Source organism: Thalassophryne amazonica, chromosome 9 (assembly GCF_902500255.1).
Source record: "Thalassophryne amazonica chromosome 9, fThaAma1.1, whole genome shotgun sequence".
NCBI lineage: Eukaryota > Metazoa > Chordata > Actinopteri > Batrachoidiformes > Batrachoididae > Thalassophryne > Thalassophryne amazonica.
The window spans coordinates 109,976,259-109,987,178 of NC_047111.1; the positions used below are offsets into that span (position 1 = coordinate 109,976,259).

A 10,920-nucleotide genomic window follows, 5' to 3' on the forward strand; every position below is an offset into this window, starting at 1 on the left:
ACCTCTCAGGTTTATAGGAGCGCACAAACCTCTTCACCACAGTAAGGTTATGGTTCCAGGACAGGAGCAATTTTTTTTTTTCATGTTCATGTTGGAAGAAACCAACATGAACTAAGGACAATGGAGTGTCCAGTTTTTCCCAGCAATATGAATTTAAATGGTGCTATGTTCAGTGAATACTTTGTATTTGTAACAATGGTCCTTATATAGAAGCAGAATGTGCAAACAAGACAACATAAAAGTATAATGTAGTACTAAAGCTTATCCAAATCTAGTCTACCTTAACTGTCTACCTGTCTGCCTTATAACAGCAGGCCACATTAACCACCTCTGACTGGTGGAACTAGAGGCGTTCCAAGGCCAGTGTGGAATTACAATCTCTCCACCTAGTCCTGGGTCTTCCCCGGGGTCTTCTCCCAGCTGTACGTGCCTGGAACGCCTCCCTAGAGCAGTGCCCAGAAGGAAGCAACGGTTCTTCTCCAAGCTCCTCACGAATGACTGAGCTCCTCACCCGGTTTCTAAGGGAGACCCTGCCACCCTCCTGAGGAAATCCATTTCAGCCCATATAGAAGGATTTCCGCTCTGTGTATCTTTAATTTGTAGTCATTTTTCAAATAAATGAACGTAACGCATTTCAAAATAATGCGTTACATTCTCGGGTGCAGGACTACTTTGTGTCCCTAAGGTGAATAAGAAGTCTGCTGGTCACAGAGCTTTCTCTTATCGTGCCCCTGTTCTGTTGAATGATCTCCCTGCGTCAATAAAACAGTCAGATTCTGTGGAGATTTTCAAGTCCAGAATTAAGACGCACTAGAGCATGACACAGGATTTTCACACAAGTTTAGGGCTAGTAGTAAAACAAAATGTCACTTCCTAATTAAGTCATTTCAGAAACCTCTTAAACAACGTGTCAGACTCTTATGCACATGTGCAAAATCACACATGCATAATAACTTGTATCTTATATACAGACATTACCACAGGTAACAATGTTTTTTTTTCTTCTCAATACCAACAATGGTATAATGGAAATACCACTAGGGTAAGTAACAGTGATGATCTAATACCAACAATGATAAACAGAATACCATAGGGGTAAGTAACATCTAATTTGAATTAAACAACATAATACAGTCAATCCTCACTATCTCTATATTGTGACCAAATATTTTGTTTGTAAAGAAATTTAACCTGATAGATGCTTTGACATTGTTTTAGTTCAATTCCCAGAGTGTTCCACAACTTAACACCTCATACAGACATAGAAAACCTTCTCCTGGTCGTTCTCACCTTCGGAACTATGCAGTTCCCAAATCCTCTTAAACTGATCTCTTGTTATGTGCAGACGCAGGTTGAGGAGCGGACCAACGTCTGACCGAACCCAGCGCTAAATAACCAGAAAGCGGTTCCACAAACAAAACGATTTTATTTCCCCTCCAGTGCAATAATTAGTGTACAACATAAATATTTAGTTTGTCTGGCGGAGTGAAGGACGGCACGCTCTCCAGCGGCCAAAAGGATCGAAGCCTCGGCGCTTCTGGACTCAGACTCACCGCCAAACACCCCCCAGGTGGACACGACAAACTGACTCTGTGAAGGATGGAAAAGGTGAGGTAAGTCAATAGAGCTACAGCAAATATCTTTCAGAGGCACACACTATCAGCAACACATTCAGGTCTGAATTTAAGCTTTATGTAAATGAGCAGCTTCTCACAACAGGTGGAGGATCATCAGTCCGTACGCCACGGCAGTGAGAAGCAAACTGCACAATTCTCATCAATGTTCAAATATACTGCGTAACAAAATGCCAAATTACTATTAACGATCATTCAGACAATAATCACCTCTGATGTGTGCTGACAGCATGTGTCCCTCACCCGTCCTCCTTCACAGGCACGATGTGTCAAACCCTGGCGCGGTCCTCAGCGTCTCACAAACGAACGTCACAAGGTCGAGTTCCCGGCAGTTCTGCTTGAACCACTCATGGCTTAAATGCAGAACGCCATCTCATTATCTGCTTCAGCTGAAAGTCTTTAAGTTTACACGTGAGCATCAGCCACAGGTGCTGCGAGTCAGTAGGCCTGCACGTGAACATCCTCCACAGGTGCAGCTAATAATGCTGATGAGGGTGAAGGACTCTTCTGCCAGCACCTTCTCCACAGACAAAAACCAGTTTGCATACCACCTGGAGAGCAAAGAAAAGAAAACAACACAAAAACATGCAGCCAAACCCCCCAACACACAACAGTACCCCCCCATCAATGGGAAGCCTCCTGGCGACCGAACAGACCAGGCCCGAGAACAACACCTCCCTCCGGGGTCCATGACAGAAAGCAGACGGCAGGACAGGGCACCGCGGCTGGAAGGCTGGCTGGCATCAACAAAAACCCCAAACAAGTCCCATATACAACCCAACATAGAAGAAAAACCCAAAACCCACCCAAACCCTCCCCAGGGGACCGTCCCATCCAACCCCGGGAAGAAAAGAAAAACTCCCAAATGCAATAACCCAACACAGCCCCAACAACACAATACAAACATAAATTCACAAAGAAAAACAACAAACAACCCCCCCTAGAACGATATGCAGAGCCCCCACCCAGAAGACCTTTACCGCCAGTTCCAGGAGAGAACAACCAAAACCGGAATCTTACAGAGGTCCCCAGGTTTACACGGAGGAACAGCGCCCCCCAGAGGACCGTACCATCAACTCCAGGAGGCACCCTCCCCACAACCCAGGAACCCCAGACCCGGCCACACTTGGTTAATCGGCCCCACAATCAATTCCCCCCCAGAGGACCGTCCCATCGACCCTGGAGGTGGAACATGGAAGGAAACATAACACAAAAATCCAACCCCCGGCGGACCTCAATAAAACAACTGTCAAACCCTGTTACCCCCCCCAGCACCCCGAAATACCCCAGATCACTCCCAGAGCCTATCGTTAGCCCAATTTTGGCGAACGGCACAAAACTACTAAGCTGGGGAAGGAAACAGGAAAAACTAACCCGGTCCCATCCCCGAAGCGCAGCGGAAAACCGGAAAGACGTCCGGTGCCCCAACTCGACCATACCACCAGCCTATCGGGAGGGGTGGAACTACCGAAATGGCGAACGGCAACAGATCGGCCCACCACTCCGACTGAGGTATGTTCCCGCTGCACCACACCCCGGTAACACCAATGACGAACGGTCAAAGGCCCACCGGGGCTGGAGAGGAACCGGGCCCTAACCAAACCCAAAAAAACGCCCCTGACAACCCCCCCCCCCCCCCCCCCCAGGTGCAGTCCACAACATCTCTAAGAGATCTCTAAGAGAAAACATGTTTTGAATATTGATTAGTAATAAGTGATATAATATTTTCAACATAAATTGTACACTATATAATTTTACAAGATCATGAAGTTTTAATAGCTTTGATTTAAGAAAAACAGGATTTGTATGTTGAAGATACCCAGTCTTGTGAACAGTTCGTATGGCCCTTTTTTGTAGTAAGAATAGTGATTGAATTGATTGTTTATAATGACTGCCCCATACTTCTACACAGTAGGTCAGGTATGGACGAATGAGAGAACAATACAAGATATGTAGTACATTGTGATCAAAAATATGTTTGACTTTATTACAAGACCTTTGGAGACTTTGGTTGATGTATGTCTGTGTGATTTCCAACTTAACTTATGGTCTATTGTTAACCCTAAAAATGTTATTTCCAAGACATTTTCAATTTGGACCCCATCTATCTCCACCATTATATGTGGGTTTAATTTATAATTTCCAAACACCATTGCTTTCATTTTATTTAAATTTAAAGACAATTTGTTACTTTCCATCCATCTTTTAATTTTGGTTGGTTCATTGTTCACTGTATTTATGAGTAGTTCAAAACTGTCACTGCTGTAGAATATATTGGTGTCATCTGCATTAATCTGCATTTTACCAGTTTAGAAACTAAAAATATTAATATACAAATTAAATAATTTGAGGCCCAACACTGACCCCCGGGGGACACCACAAGCAATGTCAAGACATCTGGAGGAAGACTCACCCTTTTGAACATACTAAACTCTGTCACTTAAATCAGTGATTCTCAACCGGGGTGCTAGGGTGCCGTGATCGATCGTCAGGGGTGCCGTGGGTATTTTTCATATTCGCGATTATTTTTCATATTCGCGATTACCGTGAATTATTTATTTTATCCACAAAGCATAAAACGACTCAGAATCTGACGTCATTGTTCTGCAGCCTCGCTCTCGTCTTAAGGCGGGACAATAACAAGGAGGCTGACGGCCGATTAAAACAGTGCCGTCTCCTTCAAAAGCCGTCTAAAATGCGGAGCTGTCGGTGTGTGTGTCTGTGCCTGTGTGCACGCGCGCGGAGTTAACAGGCTGCAGACTGCGAGGGAGGGGAGGGGCTGGGTGAGGGAGGGGAGGGGGTGGGTCAGGGAGGGGAGGGGGTGGGTGAGGGAGGGGAGGGGAGGGGGTGGGTGAGGGAGGGGAGGGGGTGGGTCAGGGAGGGGAGGGGTGGGTGAGGGAGGGGAGGGGGTGGGTGAGGGAGGGGAGGGGGTGGGTGAGGGAGGGGAGGGGAGGGGGTGGGTGAGGGAGATTCCTGAATGCAGGCGCGACACGTTCAGTGCGCATCGAGCGCGGAGCAGAGAGGATTTTAAATGGAGTGAACATGTTAACAAAACGGAAACATGAAGCTGCCTTTACTTCTCTCTGAACTTTCTCTAAAGGTGTGATTCTGCCGTTACCGTCCTGTTCACACCATGTGCGCGTCGTATGCTGAATTTATGAGACCATGAGATGAAATAAACGGTCAAATATCTTTAAAAACATATTTAAAAAATGAGAATATATGAATGAACTGAGATACACACAAAAAAAATGTTCAGACGCACAGATCACAAAAAGCAGGTGAGAACTCTGAACTTTAACAGCTGTTATTTTCCAAAGGTATTTATTTGTTCAGTCTTGAGCTTAATGCAGTGTTTAAGCACAAAACGTGACTGATGAGGAGAAACAATTTCAGAAATGCAACAAAAACAACCACAAATCAGAAAAAGTTGGGACTGTATGTAAAATGAAGATAAAAATAAAAATGTTGCACCATTCCCAGTTTCACAGAAGCCAAACGTTCTTCCAGAGTTGTGTAATTATACTACAATAGTAGAATATAAAGAAGGGGAAAAAAGAAAAAAAATAGACAATATATTTGTCAATCGCAATTATTTGTCTGACAATTAATCGTCTCCAGAAATGTCTAATCGTGACAGCCCTACTTGAGATCAGAGCGCAAAATGCTTGAGGATTTTCGAAATGCGATGTTTTCTGTATCGATTTTCTATTGCGATAATTGGGTTTTGCGCAAAACCAGAGGTAATAGAATTATAATATTATTTTAGTTGGTGGTGTGCCGCAGGATTTTGAAAATATAAAAAGGGTGCCGCGACTCAAAAAAGGTTGAGAAACACTGACTTAAATGACTGTTAATCCATTTCCTGGCCTACCACGTATTCTATATCATTCTAATTATTTGAGAAGTTTTTCATGATTGATCCTGTCAAAAGCTTTTTTTTTTTTTTTTAGATCGATGAAAATACCTATGGCATATTTTTTATTGTTCAGTGCTTTTGATATTGTACTATATTGTGCTTTTCTATGATTTTTTCTAAACATCTATCAAACACTTTTTCCAGGATTTTAAAAAATTGGGGTAGAAATGAAATGGGTGTGTAAGTAAGTCCCTTTGGCTGCTCCCTTGTTTGCACTCGGGTCGCCTCAGCAAATCCAAGGTGGAACTGCATGTTGAATTGGCACAAGTTTCATGCCGGATGCCCTTCCTAACGCAACTCCACATTACATAGAGAAATGTGGCAGGGGTGGGATTTGAACCCAGAACCTTCTGAACTGAAACCAAGCGGATTAACCACTTGTCCACCACTCCTCCGATGAAATTATGCTAATTTACATTTTTTGAACAATGGTATGACCTTAACAATTTTCATTTTCCATGGGACATCACCATTCTGAAGCGACAGATTACAAATATGTGTTTAAAGATGTCAATCATGACAACTGGGACTCTTGTCTGTTGCGGGCAAGAAAAAAAGAATCGTCTGCTGCTTAATTCACAGTCGTGTTTTTTGTTTGTTTGTTCCTCATAACATGGGACAGCATGCGAAGGTTCTCTGGTGTGGACTGACTTTTCAGTTAGACTTTTCCAACAGCGCTTGCTGCATGGTTATGGGAGCCGCGCAGACCAACTGAAAAGTCAGTCTGCACAGGCTGTGGAAGAAGTTCTGCTGTTGCGTTGGGGCAACTGTTTGTTGTGATTTGGCGCTATATACATGTGCTGTGATGTCACTGTTTATCTCCATAGAAACTACCCAAACAATCTTTCATACAAACTGTTTAAAGGGACATTACAGTGTTGTGGTGGAAATTATGGCAATAGTGTGGCACAACTACATTTTGTTTAAAAAAATCACAACGGTTGTATGACATTGAATACCCCAATTATGTTTTGATTATTTTACTGATATTTTATTCAGAGATATTTTAAAACATTAGAAAAAATGTTTCTTTACCATTCATTTTTATCATTGAAGATCAAAAGTCTGGGTGTGGGACAAGCACAAAACGGCAATATTTGCATATAATGATGGTGAAAAAAGGTGAAAAAGTCATCATAGCCTACTAGAACAAATTTCTTAACACACTTTCATTGTAAAGATAACTATAAAAGTGTGAAATTTACACTTTTTTCTGTTTTTCATACAATATGATCAAAGGACATAAGTGCCCGTAGTCTAAGAATCACCCACAAATAGCTGACACGAATCATAGCTGATGCCTTTTATGAACATCTTGCCACTTGTACGTAGCTACCTGGAAAATGAACAGAAAGGTTGTTCCACAAAAAGATTAGGCGCTAAAGAGGACTGCAAAAAAAGGAGGAGAAACCTCAGCATGGTGTGGGTTGATTGCAAAAAGGCATTTGACAGCGTGCCACACTCCCGGATCATGAGGTGCTAAAAACTCTATAACATCAAGGAGGAAATAAAATCTTTCTTGAGAGCACAAATGAACAAGTGAAACACCACCATCACCCTCAATCACACAGAGGGACAAATAATAATCCCAGACATATGAGTTCAGAGAGGGATATTTCAGGGAGACAGCCTCTCGCCACTTTTATTCTGCTTAACCATAGATCCGCTCAGCAAGATCCTGAAGGAGCATGACATCCGGTATGAATTAAGTAAAGGCAGACAAAGGAAAAATCAAAACTTGTGAACCACAATTCCACACCCCCAGAGCTGCCTCTGCCGTCAGGTTTGGTCTGTCGAGGCCTTCAAGTTTCACTGTCACCCAAGGGACAGCACACCCAACCCCAGCAGTTCTCCCTGTGGCTGTGGAGCCCACAGGGTGGAGATGAAGTTCATGTTGCCTTTCCGGACTGTGCCCGACCGGGTATCGGCCACAAGGTGCTCACTCAGGGGCCCTCCATCCAGGCCTGGCTCCAGACGGTGGTCCCGGGGCTTCCTCTGGGCCGGGTCACGTTTCCTCTGCCTCGTTTTTCCATGGAGATTTTGTGAACCATTCTTAGTGTGGCCCCTCACCTGAGACCAATTTGCCATGGGAGACCCTACCAGGAGCACGAAAGCTCCAGACAACACACCTCTCAGGTTTATAGGAGCGCACAAACCTCTTCACCACAGTAAGGTTATGGTTCCAGGACAGGAGCAATTTTTTTTTTTCATGTTCATGTTGGAAGAAACCAACATGAACTAAGGACAATGGAGTGTCCAGTTTTTCCCAGCAATATGAATTTAAATGGTGCTATGTTCAGTGAATACTTTGTATTTGTAACAATGGTCCTTATATAGAAGCAGAATGTGCAAACAAGACAACATAAAAGTATAATGTAGTACTAAAGCTTATCCAAATCTAGTCTACCTTAACTGTCTACCTGTCTGCCTTATAACAGCAGGCCACATTAACCACCTCTGACTGGTGGAACTAGAGGCGTTCCAAGGCCAGTGTGGAATTACAATCTCTCCACCTAGTCCTGGGTCTTCCCCGGGGTCTTCTCCCAGCTGTACGTGCCTGGAACGCCTCCCTAGAGCAGTGCCCAGAAGGAAGCAACGGTTCTTCTCCAAGCTCCTCACGAATGACTGAGCTCCTCACCCGGTTTCTAAGGGAGACCCTGCCACCCTCCTGAGGAAATCCATTTCAGCCCATATAGAAGGATTTCCGCTCTGTGTATCTTTAATTTGTAGTCATTTTTCAAATAAATGAACGTAACGCATTTCAAAATAATGCGTTACATTCTCGGGTGCAGGACTACTTTGTGTCCCTAAGGTGAATAAGAAGTCTGCTGGTCACAGAGCTTTCTCTTATCGTGCCCCTGTTCTGTTGAATGATCTCCCTGCGTCAATAAAACAGTCAGATTCTGTGGAGATTTTCAAGTCCAGAATTAAGACGCACTAGAGCATGACACAGGATTTTCACACAAGTTTAGGGCTAGTAGTAAAACAAAATGTCACTTCCTAATTAAGTCATTTCAGAAAACCTCTTAAACAACGTGTCAGACTCTTATGCACATGTGCAAAATCACACATGCATAATAACTTGTATCTTATATACAGACATTACCACAGGTAACAATGTTTTTTTTTCTTCTCAATACCAACAATGGTATAATGGAAATACCACTAGGGTAAGTAACAGTGATGATCTAATACCAACAATGATAAACAGAATACCATAGGGGTAAGTAACATCTAATTTGAATTAAACAACATAATACAGTCAATCCTCACTATCTCTATATTGTGACCAAATATTTTGTTTGTAAAGAAATTTAACCTGATAGATGCTTTGACATTGTTTTAGTTCAATTCCCAGAGTGTTCCACAACTTAACACCTCATACAGACATAGAAAACCTTCTCCTGGTCGTTCTCACCTTCGGAACTATGCAGTTCCCAAATCCTCTTAAACTGATCTCTTGTTATGTGCAGACGCAGGTTGAGGAGCGGACCAACGTCTGACCGAACCCAGCGCTAAATAACCAGAAAGCGGTTCCACAAACAAAACGATTTTATTTCCCCTCCAGTGCAATAATTAGTGTACAACATAAATATTTAGTTTGTCTGGCGGAGTGAAGGACGGCACGCTCTCCAGCGGCCAAAAGGATCGAAGCCTCGGCGCTTCTGGACTCAGACTCACCGCCAAACACCCCCCAGGTGGACACGACAAACTGACTCTGTGAAGGATGGAAAAGGTGAGGTAAGTCAATAGAGCTACAGCAAATATCTTTCAGAGGCACACACTATCAGCAACACATTCAGGTCTGAATTTAAGCTTTATGTAAATGAGCAGCTTCTCACAACAGGTGGAGGATCATCAGTCCGTACGCCACGGCAGTGAGAAGCAAACTGCACAATTCTCATCAATGTTCAAATATACTGCGTAACAAAATGCCAAATTACTATTAACGATCATTCAGACAATAATCACCTCTGATGTGTGCTGACAGCATGTGTCCCTCACCCGTCCTCCTTCACAGGCACGATGTGTCAAACCCTGGCGCGGTCCTCAGCGTCTCACAAACGAACGTCACAAGGTCGAGTTCCCGGCAGTTCTGCTTGAACCACTCATGGCTTAAATGCAGAACGCCATCTCATTATCTGCTTCAGCTGAAAGTCTTTAAGTTTACACGTGAGCATCAGCCACAGGTGCTGCGAGTCAGTAGGCCTGCACGTGAACATCCTCCACAGGTGCAGCTAATAATGCTGATGAGGGTGAAGGACTCTTCTGCCAGCACCTTCTCCACAGACAAAAACCAGTTTGCATACCACCTGGAGAGCAAAGAAAAGAAAACAACACAAAAACATGCAGCCAAACCCCCCAACACACAACAGTACCCCCCCATCAATGGGAAGCCTCCTGGCGACCGAACAGACCAGGCCCGAGAACAACACCTCCCTCCGGGGTCCATGACAGAAAGCAGACGGCAGGACAGGGCACCGCGGCTGGAAGGCTGGCTGGCATCAACAAAAACCCCAAACAAGTCCCATATACAACCCAACATAGAAGAAAAACCCAAAACCCACCCAAACCCTCCCCAGGGGACCGTCCCATCCAACCCCGGGAAGAAAAGAAAAACTCCCAAATGCAATAACCCAACATAGCCCCAACAACACAATACAAACATAAATTCACAAAGAAAAACAACAAACAACCCCCCCTAGAACGATATGCAGAGCCCCCACCCAGAAGACCTTTACCGCCAGTTCCAGGAGAGAACAACCAAAACCGGAATCTTACAGAGGTCCCCAGGTTTACACGGAGGAACAGCGCCCCCCAGAGGACCGTACCATCAACTCCAGGAGGCACCCTCCCCACAACCCAGGAACCCCAGACCCGGCCACACTTGGTTAATCGGCCCCACAATCAATTCCCCCCCAGAGGACCGTCCCATCGACCCTGGAGGTGGAACATGGAAGGAAACATAACACAAAAATCCAACCCCCGGCGGACCTCAATAAAACAACTGTCAAACCCTGTTACCCCCCCCAGCACCCCGAAATACCCCAGATCACTCCCAGAGCCTATCGTTAGCCCAATTTTGGCGAACGGCACAAAACTACTAAGCTGGGGAAGGAAACAGGAAAAACTAACCCGGTCCCATCCCCGAAGCGCAGCGGAAAACCGGAAAGACGTCCGGTGCCCCAACTCGACCATACCACCAGCCTATCGGGAGGGGTGGAACTACCGAAATGGCGAACGGCAACAGATCGGCCCACCACTCCGACTGAGGTATGTTCCCGCTGCACCACACCCCGGTAACACCAATGACGAACGGTCAAAGGCCCACCGGGGCTGGAGAGGAACCGGGCCCTAACCAAACCC

The 10,920-nt window shown here is 44.8% G+C and overlaps 1 long non-coding RNA gene across 1 annotated transcript; it reads right to left on the minus strand.

Annotated features, from left to right (window-relative positions):
* Positions 1 to 181: 181 nt before the first annotated feature.
* Positions 182 to 1,471, minus strand: LOC117517829. Its single transcript, XR_004562864.1, has 3 exons — positions 1,461 to 1,471; positions 493 to 498; positions 182 to 254 (listed from the first exon to the last, which is right to left on the minus strand). It is a non-coding gene; the product is annotated as an uncharacterized LOC117517829 (long non-coding RNA).
* Positions 1,472 to 10,920: the final 9,449 nt, after the last annotated feature.